Below are 22,168 nucleotides of genomic sequence, written 5' to 3' on the forward strand. Positions count from 1 at the left end.
TATTTGCCAATTAAAGTATTTTATCAGATTTACAACTGAGTTTTCCTATTATAATTCAGTTCTCTTTGATAAAATAGTATGACCTCATAGCTCTATCACAGCAGGTCATGACGTGTTCCAGAACTGCCATATGAGTTACAGATTACCGAGTACTGCCTCTGTATGTCTTACTGCTGGGCAAGGAGGAGTGTAGAAGTTTTTAATGAAAAGGTAGGTGTGTAATTGAATTATAAACAACAACGAGCGTAACGAGAAAAAATTTCTATAAAGTATAGAATTGCAGGTTGCTAATTTTCATTTTATAACAGTGACATATGTGTCACACTGGGTGAAGGGAGAAAACCATTGTGCTTTTTGATGTCTCTCAAAATCCTTTAAATGTGTACACCATTGCCATCATAATTTGAAAAATATTTAAGAAACGTATTAAAGAAATGCTGTTAGCCATTCTGGCAAAGTTAGTATAGTGTAATAAGATTTTATTGTTTTGGGAGGACTGAGGAGGAATGTTTCCTAAACAGGAAGCCCTGTACTTGTGTTTTGAGTGTATTTGGCCTATTTCTTGTGAGCCAATTTATAATTACAGAATGACAGAATCATTTGGGTTGGAAAAAAACTCTGAGATCATTGAGTCAAACCTTTAACTGATCATCATCTTGTCAACTAGACCATGACACTAAGTTGAAGTTGCCATAGCCACACATCCTGTCATTTCTTGAACCCTTCCCACCCAACTTGGTGTTGCCTGCGAATTTACTGAGGGTATACCTGGTCCCCTCATCCAGAGCACCAGTAAAGTTTAACTAAATAGGACTGGACCCATTACTGAGCCCCGGGGAAAACCACTAGTGACCAGCTGCCAACTAGATGTGGCACCATGCACCGCTCTCTGGACCTGGCCATCCAGACAGTTCTTAATCCGATTCTTAGCCATGAAGGCTGCACCTGTCCAAGCCGTGGGTTGCCAGCTTTTCCAGGAGAATGATGTGGGAGATGGTGTTAAAGGCTTTGCTGAAGTGCAGGTAGACAACATCCACAGCCTTCCCCTCATCCACTAAGTGGGTCACCTGATCTTAAAAGATAAGGTTGCTCAGGCAGGACCTGCCCTTCCTAAAACCAAGGGTCTTATCCCTTGGTTTTCCTGTGTGTGCTGCATGATTGCACTCAAGATGATGTGTTCCATAACCTTGCCAGGCACTGAGGTCAGGCTGACAGGCCTATAGTTCCGCAGATCCTCCTCCTGGCCCTTCTTGTGGATTGGCATCACATTTGCCAACATCTATTTGTCTGGGATGTCCTCATTTGGCAAGGACTGATGATTAGTGATGGAGGCTTCCACCAACTCCCTCAGTACCCTAAATTACCAAGCTTACAATAACTATCATCATTGTCTATCAAAAAGTTCACAAAGATACACATATTTAAAAAAACCCTACTATGCACATGGGTGGTGGACAAAACTTGCAGCAAATCCTTACAAAAATGTTCTTTGTCACTTCACTTGGATGAGATAAGTTTCTAAATTAGTAATTAAAAAATGGGGGAAATAAAAAAAAAATTGGCACAAGTTCATGCCAATACAGATTTTTTTAAAGGAAAAAAGGGATAAAGCAAATAGATTTGGCTAGGAAACAAAACTATTAAAATGAGATCTGCTTTTATTTAGGTATGTACAAGATCCTAACATCATGCTAGTCATCTAGTCTCTTGATGTCTGCTTTTAGTTCACAACTTAGCAAGGCTAATTTTTGGGGAAAACACTTTATAGAGAAAAGAGTAGGGTAAAGACAAACATCTTAGGAAAATTGGTCACTTGGTATTGAACGTTCAGTTCATAATTCCTCCAACTTGTTCCTTTTCATCTAAACAGTTTCTTGTGATTATTTTGAGTTCTTTATAAAATTCAGAACAGTCAATATTCACTTGCTGTTGCTTCACTTTTCTGGGTGGAATAGAGTAGAAATTAAGTACATTTAGGACTTACATACGTATTATTTTGGAGAAGTTGTATACCATGACTTTATTCTTCAACAGAATAAATATAATTTAGGCAACATTCATCTGGGACATATTTGAAAAACAGCTGTACCCTTTTAACTGCAATTTATTAGCTTTCATTACATGAAAAGAATACTACTTAATGGAGATAACCCATTAAAATATCTTCAAATAGCCCTTAGTTTAATACTGCACAATGTTTCTGAAATGCATTTTTGGAGAATGGTGCTCTTATTGTTGAAGGGGAAAAAAGCTACTAATCAGGCTATTTTCAGTTACAATATATGTAAAAAACCTGAAATGGAGGAGGTGCTCTTTTAAAAGCTTGATTCTAAATAATGTTTTAATCTCTAATTAGTATAAACAAAAGCATGGCCTCTGTGTTCTTATCCTGGCTTTTCACTTGTGTCACCAAGATACTGATTCTTTGAGGTAGAAACACCATTGTCTTGAATGAGATAAAATGATTAATTTCAATAATGTAGGTCAAATATGTACTTATGTGACATTCAAAATTAATACTGTGGTATTACTTCAAAATATGAAATGTTAACTACAGCTTTATTGAAGCCTTTGCCTAGAATTTTGCTACCATCAAAGTCAGTGGCAATTTTAATATGAAAATTCTTCAGAAAAAAAGAGTCAACTTACATTTTAACTTTCAGACCTGTTCAGTACTTGCTTATTGTGTTTAATGCATAGGACACAGAGATGCTCAGAATTATTGAAAAATCAAGTAACTAGAGGTTATACATCATACAGTGGAAATAATAATGGTGGGTTATTTAATACAGTCAAATCCTGTTATCTTATTTCTGTAGACAGACCCACTGAAATCCTAAATCAATTGGAAAAGTCATCGTACCTTCCTTTCCTAGAAGGGATAATACATAAAAATAGACAAGCCCATACACTTTCTACTAGTTTTCATTGTGTTACTGCAAATAATAATGAGCAGATGTTGCCATGCACTTCTGTATAATGCTTCCATTCTTTTAATTTGGCTGCTTAAAATGTTTCATATTGTGAACATGCAGCTGAAAGATATTTAAGACTTTGAAATAAAGACTGTTCATTAAAACTGTGCTTGTACTGAGGAATTCTCACTGTGTTTGCGAACTGATTGTACAAATACTCCTTTGTTTAGAAGAACATACATTAGAGTTGGGTTTTTATTACTAACATTAGATGGTCATTTGCTTTCTTGTTTTTAAATATTGGGCTCACTGTATCAGAAGCTTTCTGGATCAAATGTGTATTAATCAGACTTAAACCTGTTCTATGAAAATTTTGATTTTGGCTTTCTGCCTGATCCTTTGGTTCAGATTGATATTGGCCACACTGGGTTTTAGTATAAGGTTAAGTATTTGTACATCTTCATGCAGTGACACAAAAATGTGTAATAGTAAGAAATTAAGTATATTTCCATATTTTTATTTATTATTTGCTTAATTAGCAATCTGAGTGTGTACTATAGTCACAAAAGTATCTTGTATTTTCATGTATCATGGCTGGGCTTCGCGAACAAAGATTTAGGAAGGCTCTATCCACGTTTGTTACAAGCACGCTAATGAGGCCAATACGAGATAGACATATCCAATTGCAAAAGGCACAGCAGAAAGACTCCTTAGGTGGTATATTCTGCAAGACACAATTCTTTCTGCATTGTCTTTTCTCCTCAAGAGTGATCCTGTGTGCTTTCTCAAAGGAAGCAGCAGCGTTATAGATGGTGTGTCTCCAGACCTCCCAATTGGAGGCCAGAGTAGACCAGTTATGATGATCAGTATGGCTGAGGCTGAGATGTTGTTTCAGGGAGTCCTTGTATCTTCTCTTCGGGGCTCCTCTCTTGGCGGCAGCCAGTGGCAAGTTCACCATAAAGCAAGATTTTAGGGAGGTGGTGGTCCTTCATCCTGGAGATGTGCCCTGCCCATCGCAGCTGTGTTCTCAGCAACATGGCCTCAATACTTGTGACTGCTGCTTGTTCTAGAACAGATGTATTGGTCAAATAATCTGACAGTGGATGTTTAGGATTGTACAGAGGCAGCATTGATGGAAGCGTTCTAGGAGTCGCAGGTGGTGGTGGTAGATGACCCATGATTCAGATCCATATAAGAGAGTAGACAGCACTATGGCTTTGTAAACACTGATCTTGGTGCTTTTCTTCAAGTGTTTATTACGTCATACTCTTTTGTGGAGTTTTCCAAAAGCACTATATGCCTTTGCTAACCTGTTGTCTATCTCTCCATCAATCTTACCATCCGAGGAGATGAGGGTACCTACGTAATTAAACTGCTGGACTGATTTGAGCTCTGATTGGCCAATGGTGATATAGGGATGATGGAAGACTTCCTGAGGTGCTGGTTGATAGAGAACTTCTGTCTTCTTTAAGCTGACTTCCAGCCCAAAGAGCTCAGCAGCGTCTGCAAAGCAGGATGTTAAACGCTGCAGAGCTGCTTCTGTGTGGGCAACAAGGGCGGCGTCATCAGCATAAAGCAGCTCCCGGACAAGATGGTTTAAGGTCTTGGTGTGGGCCTTCAGTCGTCTTAGGTTCTACTGCTAGAAGAAATGAGCACATTTTAAGTGCCTGCCAAAATACATTTTAAACTTTTGGTCTCTATGCTGGTTTAAAAATAAACTAGGGGTAGAAATGAACCCAACTCAAGAGAGATTACAAGTCACAGTTAAAATTTACTAAAAATATTACAATAAATACAATGATACAGAGAAAACTGGTTTTAACTTCCAAAGACAGATGTATAACCCATCACCCTGGGACAAGAACAGAATGGTGTTCATTAGTCCCTGTGCTGAGCACCACGTGGCCCCCTGGATGCAAAATAAAAGGAAAAGAAACCTGTTGGCTTCACTGATGGTCGCAGTTCTGTCAAAGTGAAGATCGCAGTCTTGTTGAGAGTGGCAGTCGCAGTCCTGTTGAAGTTATGGTCCTCCTCTGGATCCGATGAACGGTACCAATGTCCCAAAACCTGAAGATTATATGTGCTTGGGTTCAGATGGGAATGCCCAGTACCTCTCCCAGGGCGGGGATTTTAACTCTGTGATTCATGGGATATTTTTGAGATCTTTGATGGTCTAGGTCGTTGCAGGTGACTATTATGCCAGTCCAGTATGGCCCATTAGCAGAGATGACCCCTCAGGCTAGGTGTGAAGGTGCTAATGCCTCCCTGGAGGAGAGTTATCACAGCTGAGTCATTGTGTGAAGACAAAGAAAATGCTGCAGGATTCTTTAACACCCAACTTGTAGCCTGAGGTGTCAGGTGTACCCTGGGCAGCTGCTGCAAATGATCCATTATTAATAGTCCATCAGAAGTGACAGAGAAAGTGTAGAGTACACAGTTTTGGTTATACCCACATAGCGATAAACTGGTCCTGGCCCCTGTAATTAGGACAGTCTCATAGATCATCCCATTAGGCAAGAAAGGAGAGGTGGTGGTGTGGTTCTGTACATTAGGGAATGTTTCAATTGTATGTAGATCAAGGATAGTGATAAGTTTGAGTGCCTATAGGTAAGAATCAGAGGGAAGGCCAACAAGGCAGATGTCCTGGTGGGATTCTGTTATAGACCACCCAACTAGAATGAAAAGGCAGACAAAGCATTCTACAAGCAGCTGGCAGATGTCTCATGATCACTGGCCCTTGTTCTTGTGGGAAATTTTAACTTGCCAGATGTCTGCTGTAAACTCAACACAGTAGAGAGGAGGCAGTCTAGGAGGTTCCTAGAGTGTTACCTTCCTAGAAGGTAACATCCTGGCAGAGCAGGTGTGTGAAGCAGCAAGGGAAGATGCCCCACTGGACCTGCTGTTTGTGAACAGAAAAGGACTGGTGGGTGATGTGGTGGTTGGAGGTTGTCTTGGGCATAGTGACCATGAACTGATAGTTTTCAATTCTTGGTGAAGGAAGAAAGGGGGTCAACAAAACCTGCACCATGGACTACCAGAGGACAGACTTTGGCCCCTTCAGGGCACTGGTTCGAATAGTCCTTGGGGAAAGTGTCTTTAATAAGAAAGGAGTCAAGGAAGGCTGGATATACTTTAATAAGGAAATATTAAAGGTGCAGGATCAGGCTGTCTCCATGTGCTGAAAGACAGCCAGCAGGGAAAAAGACCAGCCTGTCTGAATAGGGAGATTTCGCTGGGACTCAGGGTAAAAAAGAGAGTTTTTGACCTTTGGAAGAAGTACTCAGGAAGAATACAAGGGTGTTGTTAGGTCATGTAGAGACAAAATTAGAAAGGCGAAAGCTCTGCTAGAACTCAATTTAGCCACTGCTGTGAAAGATAATTAAAAGAGTTTTTACAAATAAATTAACAACAAAAGGAGGGCCAAGGAAAATCTCCATACTTTATTGGATGCAGAGGGAAACGTTGTAATTAGCAAAGCCAGCTGCTTCTGTCGGTTCGTCTGCCGATTCTTTGTTGTTGGATTAAATGGTGGTTGTTGGTGCTCTTACCGGCCTCGGACCGCTCCGGCGCCGAACATACTGCAGCGTCCGTGCCGCGGGCGCCGGTGGGGGCTGCGCCAATATCCGGTGAATTACGGCGGCGCCGGGGACTCCCGCGGCGGGGGCGGGGCGGAGAGCGCGCTGGGGATTCCCGGCCGCGCGCAGAACGTTCGGGATCGTTCCCGTGACGTCACGGCGGGGGCGGCCCCGGGAAGCCCCGCCCGCCCCTCCCCCGGGGCTCACGCCGGGGGGGACGAAGGGTGGGGGTGTTGCGCGGCGGTTCTCGCGAGGCTGGCGCGGGGGCGCGCGCAGGGGGCACTGCGGCGCTGAGGGGCGCCATTTTGAGCGAGCGAGGGGAGCGCGCCTGTGCGTGTGTGCGCGCGCCTGTGCGTGTGTGCGCGCGCCTGTGCGTGTGTGCGCGCGCCTGTGCGTGTGTGCGCGCGCCTGTGCGTGTGTGCGCGCGCCTGTGCGTGTGTGCGCGCGGCTGGCGAGCGGAGGGGGGAGCGACGACCGCCGGGGGTGCCCCGGAGGGAGCAACCAGGATACCCCTGGGATAACCTTCGGATACCAGCAGGATACCCCCGGGACGTCCCCGGGATACGGGCACAGCAGCCGCGGAGCAGCCGAGCCGCCCCGCTTTGCTCCGGTCCCTCCCCCGCCGCGCCGCCTGGCCCGCCCTCGGCGGGGGCGGAGGGAGCCGCTCCCCGCGGGAGGAGCGGGGCGGTCCGTGACGGCGCGGGGCGGCGGGGCCGCAGCGAGAAGCTGTGCTCCCCCTGGGCCGAGAGAGGCGGCCCCGGCCGCGCAGGGGTTCCAGCTGCTCCCGCGGGAGGTGTCCCGGGCCCAGGTCAGCGCTTCCCGCCCGGCGCCTTCTGGACAGCTGTTCACCTTTCCCAGTAAAACGAGAAATGACCCTTTTCTTTCCCTCTGGATTATTTTTTCTCTTCCGTCCCCAAGCCCACCCTCCCTTTCTCGTCATCCCTCTCCTGCCGTTTTTCTTTCGGGAATGAGAAACAGAAGAAGGGTGTCGCTGATAGGCTGTGCTCTCCGTCAGACATCCCTGCCGCCCTCTCCGGGATGTGAGTGGAGGTGTAACCGAGGCTTCCGCTCTCGGGTTTGGCATCCGTGTTTGCTTTTTAACATCCAGGTTTCTGTTTGTTTCTGTTTTTAAGATTCAGGTTTGTGGGGTATTGTTGTTGTGTGTTTGTATAGCACCAGTCCAGATTTCGTAAAGGAACACTGATTATTTTGCTTCTTTTTACCATAGGCGGCGTGGACGACAGAGGGAATCCTGGATGTTTTACAGCCTTTTGCTCCAGCTGGTAGAGGAAAAAAAAAGGTTCACGCTGACCTGCAGCAGTTGCTTCCTGTGAAAGGGGAGAAATACCGGACACTGTTCTGGGATTATTTTTGCGTGCTGCGTCCTGAAAAGGCTTCTCAAACAATCAGTAGGCATCTGAGAATTGAAGAAGTCGTGAGATTTTTTTCTTCAGTCAGTGCCGAGCACATCACCCTGGGATCTTTTGTCCTCATGGCGTGGATACATTGCTAAATTTATCAAATTCTGAATACTTCAGCTGCCAAAATAAAGTGCTTTGTTGTTTTTAGGTACGCTTACTTCTAGGCAGCATTCTGGCTGAGTCATAGGCATAACCAGTTTTGTTAACTGGATCCAGGTTAAATGTGGCCTGACTCAGTGTGTAGACATTGCTGAAAAGTTTCATGGCAGATATTTTTTCCCCCTTACTTTATTTTTTAGATTTTTTGACATAACCTTCTTCCATTTTGCAGTGAGACCCATTTTTTAAATGAAGAATCTAACAGACGTCTGTTTATCATTTTTTCCTTTATATTTTATGTAGTATTTTTGCTGAAAAATGTTGTTGCCAATAAGCAGTATGGAGGTATCCAGATAGCTGTTGTTTACAAACGCCTCTGTTACCTGAAGCTGGGAAATGTTCTACGGTTCGTATGTGAAAGTTGGATTTTTGGCTTCTCAGTTTGTGGTGTAAAACGTGTATATATTTTACCTGGAGCTGATGCCTCTTATAGTGATATTTACATGGAATAGACAAGACAAAAAGGTGTCAGAGACAAGAAAAGATTTTTAAAACAGACCGTTGGCAAACTTTGTAAATAGCCTTGTTGAATCTGTAAAAAGAAGGATGGATAGCTGATTTCTGTGAGGTCAAATTTATGTCAGAGTGCTACGAATGTAGTATCAACGGGAACTCGGGATATTATCTCAAGGAAAACAAACTGGAAAAATACAGATCTCACAGTACTAACACCTTGTGTCGTCCTCTTGAATTAGGTAAGTGTTGTAGAGTTCATAAATTCATTTACAGTTGAATAAACCTTTTATCAATAGAACAGTTAAAATGGTAGTGTTTATTGCCTAGACGTTGTTGTTTGGGGTTTGTTTTCGAGAACCTCGAAATGAGCTTGTTAATTTTTACTTGCTGCTTTTTATAATTAATGGAATACTTCTTTATGAATTTGAAGAATACATGTACAAGGAGAAGCGTGTAGGTAGGATTTTTATGGGAGATTAAAAAGTAGATACATCTAGACTAAATCCATACGGAACTTAACCTTCATGTTGATGTTGTAATCTCAGCAATGAGCTGTTACGTATATCTGAACAAGTCTGCTGGATGGCTTGCATGTCTCAGTCTTCCCATTTGTATTAGATGTTTTTGCAGCATCGAGGTGGTACTAATGTAGGTGGGGTTTTACTCTTTTTTTTTTCTTTCCACTGTTCTTTGTCAGTTGTGAAAGCCAGGTAGTTTTTACCAAAAAGCATTTTACTGTCTGTGCAGACTAGCTTTTTACTGTGTTGATATTTCACATTCGGGTTCAATGTATTTTCTTATTCTGTAATGGGAATGAATGAATGAGCGTATGGCTGGTCTGCAAGTATAGCATTACAAAAACACTCCGTTGTCTTGGAAGAATTCAAAACAAAATCTAGTGGTGAAGTGGCTAATCTTATATGTTGTTTTTAGATGTATTGCAGTTCACTTTCTTGTATGGTGATTAAATATTTCTGTGGGTAAAATTTAAATGTTGAAATTAATATGTTTATAATAATTTTTTATAGGTTTGCATTCAGCTGAGCTGCTACTGCCTTAAAGAAAATCAAGATGAACAGAGCAACTTAATTCAAAAGTCAGTGGTAATTTTACTAAGTTCTTTCTCCTCTATCCTCTTGATGATTCATAAAGCTTTAAATAATTAAAGTGTTATTGGGTAGACCTTAAACTGAGAGTCTGGTAAACACGGCACGTTTACCTTAGTTGTCAGTTTTTAAAAATATTCTTAAGGGCTTCTGCAATACTGGAGTATTAATAGTAGTGAACTAACAAAAAAAAGAAAGGTTTTCTCTAAAGGCACTGCAAAGATGATTGGGAAGATTGCTTGTATTAAAACCTTGTAGAAAAAGTGAAGTTAAGCATGTGAAACTGTATTTAAAGATTACTGCAGTGTTTTTTTCCTTCTGTAGCTTGTTATTTTGACCACAAATGAAGAACTTGCATTTACACCAGTTTTATAAATTCTTGGACTCACTAAAGTTATATTCTGTGTGTTGTCAGTATCTAAAAGTTGAATTAGCTTTGGTTTTTTGCTTTGGATGGTCTTGCTGTTTTGTAATTTTAACTTGTATTTCAGTTTTGTTGTTTTGAAAACATGGAAACTGTGGAGCATGAGTAGGAGGCTGTTTCTGTGATCTCTGGCTATGGCTTGTGATTCTTCTGTGTTGAGTCTTGGTGTGGCTGGGAATTGACTGGTAAGGTGAGCCACATGTGAAGGAACCAAACCAATAGAAAAGAGTGATCTTCCTCATTCCTGTGCTTGGTTCAATGTGTTTTGTTTGAAAGCATTTGGTAAATGGAGAGTTTAGGTGTGAGTGGTCATTTCATTTGACTGTTGTCTATATTATGCTCATGATATTATTCTAGGTGTTCACTTCTTAACTCATAGAAAAAGTGATGTGTCTCTTTTCTTCAAGCTACTTCAGTGCTGTGAGATACTTTTATCTCTCTTCAAGAGGCTCTCACTGAAATCTAGGAGCTTCTTCCCACACTTAACTATTTTGGGTGACGTCTTTTATCTAAATTCTTTCCCTTCTGGAAGTTTTGAAGAGTTTGCTTTTTAGCTTCATGTAATTAACTCTGTCTTTCCCCCTCTCTGTATGTTGGTGGGGTAATGCTTTCATTCTTTTCACCGTGTTTACACTTGGGAAGTTGTGAGGTCCCACACTTGAGAGGAAGGAAGCACCCAAAATTTGTAAATGCTCATTGGTCAAAAGGAACAACAAAAGTCAGAGGGCCCACCAAAAAATCACAAAGTTTTGTTAGTAAATTATACATTTGGCATTGAAACTGGTATGTTAGTCCTACTATATAAGCACTATATAAGCACATGGCAGTGGGGTTTGGATAAAGGGTGAAAGATAAAGGAAGAGGTGAACCCAAGAGAGGGCAACAGAGAGAAAGAAAAAGCGATCATGAGCTCTGCATGGCCCCTTCTCCAGTCACATCCCATTCTTTTGGGAGTGTTAGTACCAACAATCCTTTGTCTGTTTTATAGCAACAATCGTTGGTTGGCTCCACAGCCATCCAGCTGTTGGTGTTTGAGACATACACACTACCCCTTCTGGGATCCTACAAAAGTGTGTTTTATTTGTGTGCATAAGTGTTCTACAAGGATTCGGGCATGTTTTACAGCAGTGCCCTGTATCCTAAACAAAATTCATACACAGATGAGGCCTACTGAGGAGAAAATGCCAAGCCTACTGGTCAACTTTAATTTCTTCCCCAGGTTTTTATTTTTTAAGTGCTGACAGTCTGTTGAGTGGTTTGCAGACGACTATGAAGATAAGGTTCTTGCCCCCAAGAGCTTATACTTTAAGCCTTGATGTAAACATAGTTTTTGTAGAGGAATAACTGTCAGCAGCTTATGTCTTTTACTGATGTGTCTATTTTGGTAGAATCGTAAAATGAGTACATTTGTTTTGGCCAATTCTTAAGAATGGTGTAGGTTGCTCTGCTGTGTGAAAAAACTGTTGGTGGGAACTTTTGAGAATAAGCACCCTTTAATATTGCAGTAAAGCTGAAGTGGAATTACAGCTGTAAAATGATAAAGGCAAATTGTGCAGATATTTAGCTTTGCACAAGTTAATGTACTCTGTGTGCCTTTCCCCCCCTCCATTCTAATGTGGTTATTCTGTTTAAAATGTGGATAAAACAGTGCAGTGGTGACAGTGCATCAATAACTTCTGAGGAAGTTCCTTTTACTTATGTTTTTAGTAGTAGGAGTAAATTCTGTCGTGCTAGGTGGAGGAGAGAACAGGAGAAATATTTGGAGACCTTATTATAAATAAATGTGATTGAGAATTGGCCTGTGTTTTGTTTTGGTTTTTGTTACTCTGTGTGTTTGAGCAGTAATTACTACATAGCAACTGATGATGATGCCCTGTGTGGTGCTATCAACTCTTACACAGTCACCTCCTTTCATATTTTGGGTAGTCAGGGATAGATATAGAGAATTGTTTCTCTGCTTTATATGCTCAGGATATGGCAGAACTTCTGCCTTTTTCTACTTCTACTTTTTCTACTTCTGCTTCTTCAGATCCTTGTGAGACTCCAAATTGGAAAATAATTCCTCATTATGTAATGTATGCTGACTGGGACGGTGATGTTACTGAACTCACACTTCAGCTTTTGGACTTTGAACCTTGCAAAAGGGCAAGAGATTAGCGTTTCTCAAGCTTTCTGCTTGATGATCAGTACCATTTAGCAGAACCATTAGACACTAAAGTGTGTAGAATTTCAAGCAGAAGAAACCTGGTTATGGTTTACCTTCAAATATGAAGTTATTTCATTTTATGAAATAATGTTGGGGTTTTTTTTTATTACTCTACATTTTGGTACAGTGCCAGAAGAAAAACTTTTTTTGGATAAGAAATCTTGATAATGTTATTTAAAGAACTTACTAACTTTGGTTGTTGTGATATCTGTATTTGACCTACAGAAGTGATATAATGCCTGTTGCTTGTGAACTGTGTGTATATGTAGAAAAGGTGATCATATGATAAAGCACAGTGGTTGGGATGTCTAGAATAGCAGTGTCCCCCCCCGGTTTGCTGACATTCTAGATCCTTATGTAAAACAAAGGGCTTGGACCCTGAGTACAAATGAAGATGGATTTTCATTTTTCTCTTTTGTCTGCTTGTTTGTTTTTTGCTAAGTCTCTGTAAAGCTAGATGTTAGGACTGTGGTTGTACTAGAGAATGTGTTAGCTTTAAATGGTTAAAAAACTGACCATTGCAATTTGTACACTTCTCATGCCTAGGCACGTCCTAAGACTTTTGGAAGTTGTCAGATTTGACAGAAGACCTTGTTCTTTTCTCAGTGTTCTACAGGAAGCTTTAGTTGCTATATTTCTTTTTAAAACATGAGGCAAGAAGATAAATTATAAATTGTATGGATATCTTTTGTTCTTCCAGCTTGTTCAGTGATAGAATACTCATCAGGTCAGTTCTGTATTGGATGGTGGGGACAGCATAACTAAAGCTAGAGGTTTTGTCTGGCTCTGCAGTAGCATGGTTGAAAAAGAAGAGGCTTCAGCTGAACTATTTTAGAACTTTAAATGTCTCCTGACCCAATGGGAGAGACCTTTAAAGGTTCTCATCTCTTTTATTGAAGGTGTGAGTCTTTGACAATAAATTTTAGAGGACCAAAAAACCTGAGAGAATTGCTGTATGCAAACTTAACCTTTTTGAAAGATGACTTTACATTGAAACGTAGCTGGGGGTGACATGAACGTTTTAGCCTTCAGAGCGTTAAAAGCTTGATCGCAAAGATGTAAACTTATTTTGTTGTTGTGGCTGTTCATTTACATGGAGAAAAAAGAAAGAAAGAATCTTTAGTTGAAGTAGTCATGCTTTTGCAGCAATTTGTGATTGGTAGAAATGCCTCCAGTTTCAAAAACTTGTAAAGCTTGTGTAACGGTTTGAGTATTATTTTCTGTTTTATTAACGTGCAAATTCTGGATAGCAAAATAACTTGAAATTAGTTTATTTTGCTTTGTTAGAACTACATGAATTGCAGAGTAGTAAGGAAGATATCTAATAAAATGTGTCTTTAAAAGGACAATGAAAATTGAGACAGGGTTTGAACAAAAGTATTGTTTAGTGCATACACTTGGCAACTTCAAATTAGTGCTACTCTTGACTAGAGATAACAGAAAAGGAGAATCTGTTATCATAGGAAGTGATAACAGTGGTGCAAACCACTTAAGGAAGGGTGTTTTTTTTGACAGAAGGTGTGTTTTGTGGCAGAAGAAAAAACTTTTGATGGAGGGGGTTATTTTGAAGGCCTGCTTAGGCCTTCAGAAAAGTGCTGAATATTTCTGTATATGGAGAGTGTGTAGTCTGATGGCTGGGACTTGTGCACATAGTTTCTTTGCCTAATTCAGACCAACACTTAGAAGTTTTTCTGTGGCTCATGCTAAGTAGCTGAAGTAAAAATTTGAAGCTGGCCCATGATGTGAGGACTGAAAGGAGAGTTTGCTCTGTAGCTTGGTTATTCTAGAATTGCTCTGTCTTAGTGAGAACTTTGCCTATGATGATGCTTCTTCAGAAAAAAGAAATGACTGTGGCAAGTGCCTTTATCATTTTGTTGTGATGAAATGCAGTACAGTTGGTGTTTGGCATATCTTTGATAGTAAACATTCAGTTTTAATCCTAGAAAACTGTGTGCCTCTTTTCTCTTCTTGTTAGATGGTCAGTCTTTTCTGAGGCGTCATACAGACTGACTTGTTGGACCTTCTGAAATTCAGACATATGCTTCGTTTGCCTTCTGATGAAATAAGAATTTGATACACTTGCTGGAGCTCATTACGAAGAAAGCAAAGCAGCCCAGCAGTAGCTACAAGCTTGAGACACTGAATGTAACCTTTCTCCTCCTCTCATGACACTATAGTATACTTTAATTCTGATGGTTTACAATCTTCTTTTGCCACATTTATAAAAATTATACTAAAAATTATGATGACAAGATGAGGGTGGGTTGTCAAATGAGTTTGTAGTTAAGGTTCCTACATGTAGTTTATGGTGTGCTGTACTTAATGTTGTATATACTTAATGTAATAATAATCTGTGAGGCATTAGGTAAAAGATCATGGGAATGTGCCACTTACATATGCGTACGTGATAATTTTAGACTTCCCTGAAAGATATGAATGTACATATATCTGTATGCTTTTAACATTTATTCTGTTCATGGTTTTCTCTGTGCAAATCAATAGACTGAACTTCTAAACTGGTCTTCAGGGAGCATCAGGAAATTTAAATTTGTATCTCCCTTCTAACTTTGTGAATTTGTGGCCTGAAGCTTTCTTTTCTTCCCTGTTACTAAATTTGCTATTCCATTCACAAGCTTCAAGTATGCCTAGCTAGTTGAGTTTATATTGCCTTTTATTTTAATGGTCTTCTGACAATCTCTGAAATACTCAAGTGCCATGGAAACTGTTTCCTGTAAAATGATATAGACTCTCCACAGAGAATGAGAGTATAGAAGCTGAAAATACAGAACTGTTTTTCCTTGTCTTTTGATGATGAATTCGGCTGTCAGGGGTTTTTTCCCCCAATGTTTAGCATTAGTTTAAAATCTGTTTTTCCTACAATATTTTGGTCAGCTCTATTTAAACAGGATGTAGTTAGTAATATGGCCAAAAGCACACAAACTTCTAGTAAATCAAGTTTTTAAAGTGTGTAAGTTTTTTGGCTATTTTACTATTATACTGCTTAGTCTTGTCCTTATTATAGTGATGTCACTATTTTATCTGTTTCTTCATGCTAGAATATTATGGAAAAAAAAGCTGTTTATTACAAAGTGTTACTAAATGTGTCTCATCAACAATAATGAAACTTGTCTTAAATATTGGAGACACCTTTCTGAGCTAGGGAAGTATTTGTATTTTATACACTTCAGGAGACCTCTCTGGAGTTGGATCTGTTCAGTACTAGTGAGACTGTCTTTGCCTCTGAATACTGGTTAGACAAGTTAACATGCCCTTAAAATTGTGTGGGGTCAGTCTCTGATCTCACCTCCTTGTCATCTTTAGTTCTGCTGTGCTTTTTTCTTCACTCTCAGTGTAGAAAGGATCAGGATAGAGATCACTTAAATGAAGTAACTTCTAAGTCCATAGGCCTTAACAGGATCCTTCTGTGAGTGCAGAGGGATCTGGCTGATGTCATTGCAAGGTCATTCCTCATTATCTTTGAGAGGTCTCATGGTCATTGGAAGGTGTTCTTAAGTATGACAAGAGAGCAAATGTTAATCCTGTCATGAGGAAGGGTAAGAAGGAGAATCTAGGGAACCACAGGCCAGTCAGCCTCACTTCAGTTCATGGGAAGGTTGTACAACAGCTGATCCTGGAAACTTGTTTCCAAACACCTGAAGGACAGGAAGGTGAGTGGGAGCAGTCACGATGGCTTTATGATGGGGAAATCACACTTAACCAAGCTAATAGCCTTCTACATGAGGTGACTGGCTTGGTAGGTGAACAGAAAGCAATGGATGGTGTTTATCTTGACTCTAGTAACGATTTTGACATTGTCTTCCATGATGTCATCATAGAGAAGCTGACAAGTACGTGTAGAGAAGTGAGGTGTATCCAAAACTGGCTGAATGGTGAGGCCCAGCTCATCAGGGCTGTGATCAGGGCACACAGATCATTTGGAAGCATCTCTTTCTGTGCACCCCAGGGTTCAGTGCTGGAGCCCCTACTATGGAACATCTTCACTGAAGTCCTGCACAGCGGGGTGGAGTTTACCCCTAGCAAGTTTGCAGATCATAAAAAATGGGGAGAACTGGATGATATGCACACACTTGATGTTTGTGCTGCCGTGCAGAGGAACCTGGACAGGTTGGAGAACTGGACAGAGGATCCTCATGAAGAAAAGGGAAAATGCAAAGTCCTGTGTTGGGAGAATAGAGATAGTGTATGAACAATTTCCTTTGCATTTCTGTAGGCCTTGCCTTGGCATGGCTGGGTACAGACAGTAAAAGAACTGCATGGCTAATATGGCTTCAGCCTTTGAAGTTAGAACAAAGGAGGCTCCCTGCCAAGATTAAGGTGGAGTTTCAAGAGGGTGAACGTGTGCCCTCAGCTCATATGGACACCTGTTGTGGTCCAATTAGCAGTGGACAACAAAGTATGTTGCTCTTATGTATCCAATACTGTGTGAAGAAGAATCACACGTCTGGGTGTAGCAGCGGTGTATAATGAGTGTTCTTCTTGTAATAAACCGACATTTTGCTGACCAAATTGGCCTGTGAGCAATCTGTCTGTGCCCCTGCACCGATAGCCCTGTCTCTGATGAGTAGTAGCTGCATATGCCAGCTGCAGAGAAGTAACTGGGGGTCCTCTTGGAAAGCAAGCCAACCATGAGTCAGCAAACCATCCTCATGTTGAAACCAACATCTCCTGGCACCACCTTAGGAAAAGTGTTGCCAGCAGGTGGAGGGGAGTTCAGTTTGCTCCTCTACAGCCATGGTGAGGCCTCATGTGGAGGACTGTCACAGTACAGGCTGTGTAACACTGCTATAGGCTCCCTGATAAAAAAAAGATGTGACTTAGTGGAGTGAGTTTAGAAAAGGACCACAAAAGTGATAAAGGGACAGCAGTATCCTTCCTTTAGGCAGAGGTTGATTCTTGAACTTCTAGGGAAGTACAAGATGATCATTAGTCTTTCAGAAAGATCTCTGGATGCTATATTTTAATTTTTCAGAAGGTACTTTCAAAATTTAAAATCAGTAAGCTATTAAACTTATGTTTCTCCTGTAGAATTGTGTGAAGGTGAAAATGATGATGGAGACTTTATTTTTGTAAATGCTACAGACTGTTAGGACAAGAGTAAGAGAGGTTGCCCTCAGAAGGATGTTGCAAGGTAGCTTTGTTACAAGGTGATGCTTAAAGTTCATAGCCCTGTTTGTCATGAATTAAAGAGCTGCATTATTGAGAGTTTCCTTCTATAATTTGTGAAGGGTGTGGACTTGGGGAAAAAAAAAGGTAGGGTTACATGTTTTTACACTTGATTCTTAGGGGTTGTGAAATTGTTATAGTGTTTATAGTTAAGTATATTAAAAATATCATGGTAAATGTATTTCTTCTGTTTAGAGCTACTTAAACTGAATAATGAAAATCTCAAAAAAATCACAGCAGTTAAATGTGAGTGCGTATTATTTTATCTTCCATGGTCCTTTCAGGATTCTGTTTTAATAATTAGGCCTATTTTTTTCTTTTTTGACCTGTTTATAGAAAAAACATGGAACTGAAATTGCAAATGCTTTGATTGCATCTGCTTGCTCTGCTCTCTGCCCTTCCAATATTCCAGAAGATGATTCCTTTTGCCTCTCTGTGTGTGGGCTCTCACGTCCACAGACACAGACAGTGCAGAGATTGATTGCCTTGACCTCAGTTCTCATGGGAGTCACTTTTTCAACTCCTGAAGAGTATTGTGCCCTTCCAGAGATGCTGTATGGCTATTTTTAGTGTTGTGTAAATAGAGAGAGAGAGAAGATTTTTAATGCTGTAGAGATTTGATGAATATGGTTCAAGCTAGTAGAAATTCTAGGGAAAGGATCATCTTTATAAGAGAGTGGGAGTGATCAGGTGAATTACATTTGTGTAACCAGTTTATTCCAGATCTCAGCAGCCTTTGTTTTTATGACATGTTTAAAGCCAGATTAAAGACTTTTGTAAAGGAATTTGCTATTGTTCCACTGTTAGCAGGAGCAGCACATAAAACATGATATAAATTTCTACTATATGAAAATAGTCTGGTTAGATTGTAATTGCTGCAGAACTTGAGCTGGAGACTTTCTTATTTTATTATTTTTATTGTTATTTATTTTGATTTTATTATTTTTTTGATTTGTTTAATATTAATTTTAATTTTATTTATTTTAAAGTTTTGTCTGGGCTAATTTTATAGGTGCCTGGCATGGGGGGAGAAAAGTCTAAGGTCTTTCTTTGTGCCTTATCCTTTTGCTTCCTAACTTTTGACAGCACAGCTGCTTCCTGGTGTAGTGCTGAAGCTGAGTTATTAAATGCACACTTCTCTGTCTGTAGTGACTCTGCAGTTGCCCTGTCTGTAATGAGTCTGGTATGTGACTGCAATGTATTCCATTTTTGATGTGCTACGCCGAGATACAAGCTGGAGTAACACGTGTTTGCTGGGGTTCTGCTTTGTGCTTAGCTTGTAGTGGTCTCAGGCTTCACTAGTGGTTGGAAAGTACTGCTAGGTACAGCCAGTCTGCCGATTTGGTGAAATTGCTCCACAGTGAAGGAGAGTGAAATCTGTTAATGATTGTGGTGGCAGCAGTCCCTAATTTAGCATTATGGAGTGAGAACGAGAAAGCATTTTTTTCTCTTTCTCCCCCTTCTCTCTCGGTAAACATAGGGCAGGAAAAAAGAAGGGGATTAAAAAAATTAATTTTTACTGCAAGGAATTACACAGACTTTATTAAAATGTGACAGATTGTGTTTGTTAAAGCTGACGTGTATTCCATAACACTGTTTTGGATAGTTTGTTCATGAGGATCTTCTTGATATGTTGTATTTCATTCCTCTTTTTAGTGTGAGAATTGCATGGAGGTTTTAGCTTACAAGCAAGTTTTGCAAATGAAACTTAAATATTAGTAATTTTGGCTGTTCCACTTTTTGTCCCAGCAGTAGTAAGTTAAACATTGCAGATAAGGTGAAATTTGTAATATTAAGATGAAGCTTGAAGATGCACTTTGTTAAGGCAATCTGAAAGTAAGTTAGTGTGACTGTTCATGAATACAACACTGTTTTCTGCTTTTGTAGCATATTGAATTCGGGACGCCGTGCGGCGGCCGTGGGGGTGCTCTCCCCCCGGAAACCGTGCGGTGGCCGCAGGGGCATCCTCCCCTGGAAGCCGCCCTGTGGCCCGGGGGTGCCCTCCCCGTGGAAGCCGTGCAGCCCAGGGCCGGCCCTGGGCCCCGGGCCCACATGGGGCTGCCCCCCCCCCCCCGGCAGGGAAAGAAGAGAGGGAGCTTCACTGACATGGCTTTGCGCCCTCCTGAGAGAGGAGAGTGGAAGCCTCTGAGCACACAGAGGTTTGCCGGTCTGTTTTGGGGGAGGGGGAGGGCAAGGGTACTAGGTGGGCCATGGGGGTCCTCAGACTGGAAGGTGGGCGGGCAGGGCAACCCTGCATGAAGTGTTGCAGGTAAGCGGTGCGTGGGAAGATATGAGGTAACATGGTGAGGGGAGGATAAGGTCAGAGTGAATAATGGTTTCCTCTGGGGGGTTGGGGGTCTAGGCCAGGCTGGGGCCTTGAGAGGTGCTCAAGCCCTAGGTGGGTATGGGGGCCAGAACAGTTTTGTTCATTTTTTTGCTTTTGGCTCACCTGTGGCTACTGCCCAGGTTCGGTATGTTCTGGATATATTTGTTACATCCTGAAAGGGTGGTCAGGACAAAGGGTTGTTCCTGGGTATTTCCTTGGGATTGAATATAGGTAGGTGGCAGAAAAGTAGGAAGTGTAAGACTTGCCGTAGTCATTTTAATAGTAAAAATGTAGCCTGTGTAATCCTGTGTTGTTGTGAGCTACACTGGTGATGATGGTACATGCCTTCGGTAGGGTCGCCCATGCCAGACAGGTCAAAACTGTAGGGTCAGATACAATACATCCTTGGGCAGGATGAGCTTGTTAGCTTTCTGGCAGTCATCCTAGGAGAAGGACAACTCTAATCCCAAACCAGGGCTGTTGGAGCTCGCTTAGCCCTGTAAGGCCATCCATCTAAGAGAAGGTCACTCTAATCAAACCTACATCCTGAGGACCTCGCTGCCACTGTCCAAGCTCACTCGGCCCTGGCAGATGAACCTTAGGATTAAAGGGTGGATCCAGTTCTGTGCATGCTGTGTCTCACCTAAAAAATCCACTGCGTGGGCTCAAAGGCTTTACCCACATTCACAAAGCCCTGTAGCGACGGGTGAGGGTTGAAACAGCAGGTGAAAGGTGCACTGGAAGCCGCAGACCCAACCCTGCATGCAGGCGGTTCAGGATATTGGTCATTTGAGACTGACCGGAGATGACAGTCTCTTGGGGCAGCACCCTGAATGACCAAGCAGCCTTTTTCAAGGACAGCACTGCTTGCTCCACTTGGAGAGGGGCCTGGAAAAGGTGACCTAAACAAAGCTCATCTCCACATTTCACCCAGCTGGTTAACTGTGGCTAATGGGCATCTTCTACTGAGGTGGTCACACTAAGATCAAGAGACAAAGGCATACACCTGCCTCCAAAGGTGAAACCAAACTGACTCTAGCATGCTGGAACATCAGAACCATGCTTGATTCTGCGAATAGTGGACATCCTGAGCATTGCTCTGCCCTAATTGCCCACAAACTGTCATGTCTCAACATCGACATTGCTGCTCTCAGTGAAGTTCGCCTTCACGAGGAAGGCAGCCTCAGAGAACATGGTGCCGGTTGCACACTCTTTTGGTCAGGTAAACCCAGAACCAAAAGGCATCTCTCAGGAGTTGGCTTCAGATCAAAAACTCTATTGTTCCTAAACTCGAAAATCTGCCGACAGGTCACTCTGACTGCATTATCTCCCTGCGCCTTCCACTCCACAACAACCAACACGTTGTCCTCTTTAGTATATATGCCCCTACTCTCCAAGCTGACCCTGCTGAAAAAGATAAATTTTACACTGACTCGCGCCACCTTACCCAGAAGGTTCCTGCAGATGATAAGATCATTATCCTTGGTGATTTCAATGCCAGAGTAGGAAAGAACTTAGAAGCCTGGAAAGGAGTATTAGGCAAGCATGGTGTTGGAAACTGTAGCAATAATGGTCACCTTCTGCTAGAATTCTGTGCAGAGCAACAGCTCACCATCACTAACACTATCTTTCAACAGAAAAACAGTCTGAAGACAACCTGGATGCATCCTAGATCTAAGCACTGGCATCTCATTGATTATGTGTTGGTGCGACAGAGAGATGTTCGCGTTGTCCATCACACCCGCATGATGCCCAGTGCAGAAAGCCAAACAGACCATCGACTTGTGCGCTGCAAACTTAACTTCAATCTCAAGTTCAAACCCAAAAAAGGCAGTATCCCAAGGAGGAGACTCCAAGTTAACAATCTCCAATCAGCCCCAGTGAGAGACAGATTCCAGGCAAATCTTCAAACTAGGCTCGAAAACCATTCCATAGATTGTATAGATCCCTCCCTTGAAACACTTTTCCACCATATTAAAAACAGCATCCTGCAGTCCTCTGAAGAATCCTTAGGGTTCTCCTTCAAGAAGAACAAGGACTGGTTTGATGAAAACAATCAAGAGATCCAGGAATTGTTGAAGAAGAAGAGAACTGGTCATCAAGCACACCTTGCACTGCCTTCCTGTCACGTGAGAAAAGCAGCCTTTCATCTTGCATGCAGCAAGCTCCAACAGAAACTCTGTGACATCCAGAACAAGTGGTAGATCGATCTAGCTGAAAAAACTCAATTATGCGCAGATATAGGTGATTACAGAGGATTCTATGAGGCCCTGAAAACAGCATACGGGCCTACATACCAAGTCCAAAGCCCTCTACTCAGTGCTGATGGGCAAATGCTTCTGACAGATAAAACCTCCATTCTGAATCGTTGCTCTGAACACTTTCAGACTCTTTTC

General features: G+C 41.7%; 1 protein-coding gene across 5 annotated transcripts in view; it reads left to right on the forward strand.

Annotated features, from left to right (window-relative positions):
* The first annotated feature begins 7,196 nt into the window (after window positions 1-7,196).
* Window positions 7,197-22,168, forward strand: part of GPBP1 (GC-rich promoter binding protein 1) — a 45,426-nt gene continuing 30,454 nt past the window's right edge. The window contains exons 1-3 of one of the 5 annotated variants that reach the window (XM_064641144.1): window positions 7,197-7,298; window positions 7,719-8,765; window positions 9,555-9,622. The gene's annotated coding sequence lies outside the window, so the exon portion shown is untranslated. The other 4 variants (XM_064641147.1, XM_064641143.1, XM_064641146.1 and 1 more) reach the window with 4 other exon arrangements.

Source organism: Pseudopipra pipra, chromosome Z, assembly GCF_036250125.1.
Source record: "Pseudopipra pipra isolate bDixPip1 chromosome Z, bDixPip1.hap1, whole genome shotgun sequence".
NCBI classification, from domain to species: Eukaryota; Metazoa; Chordata; class Aves; order Passeriformes; family Pipridae; genus Pseudopipra; species Pseudopipra pipra.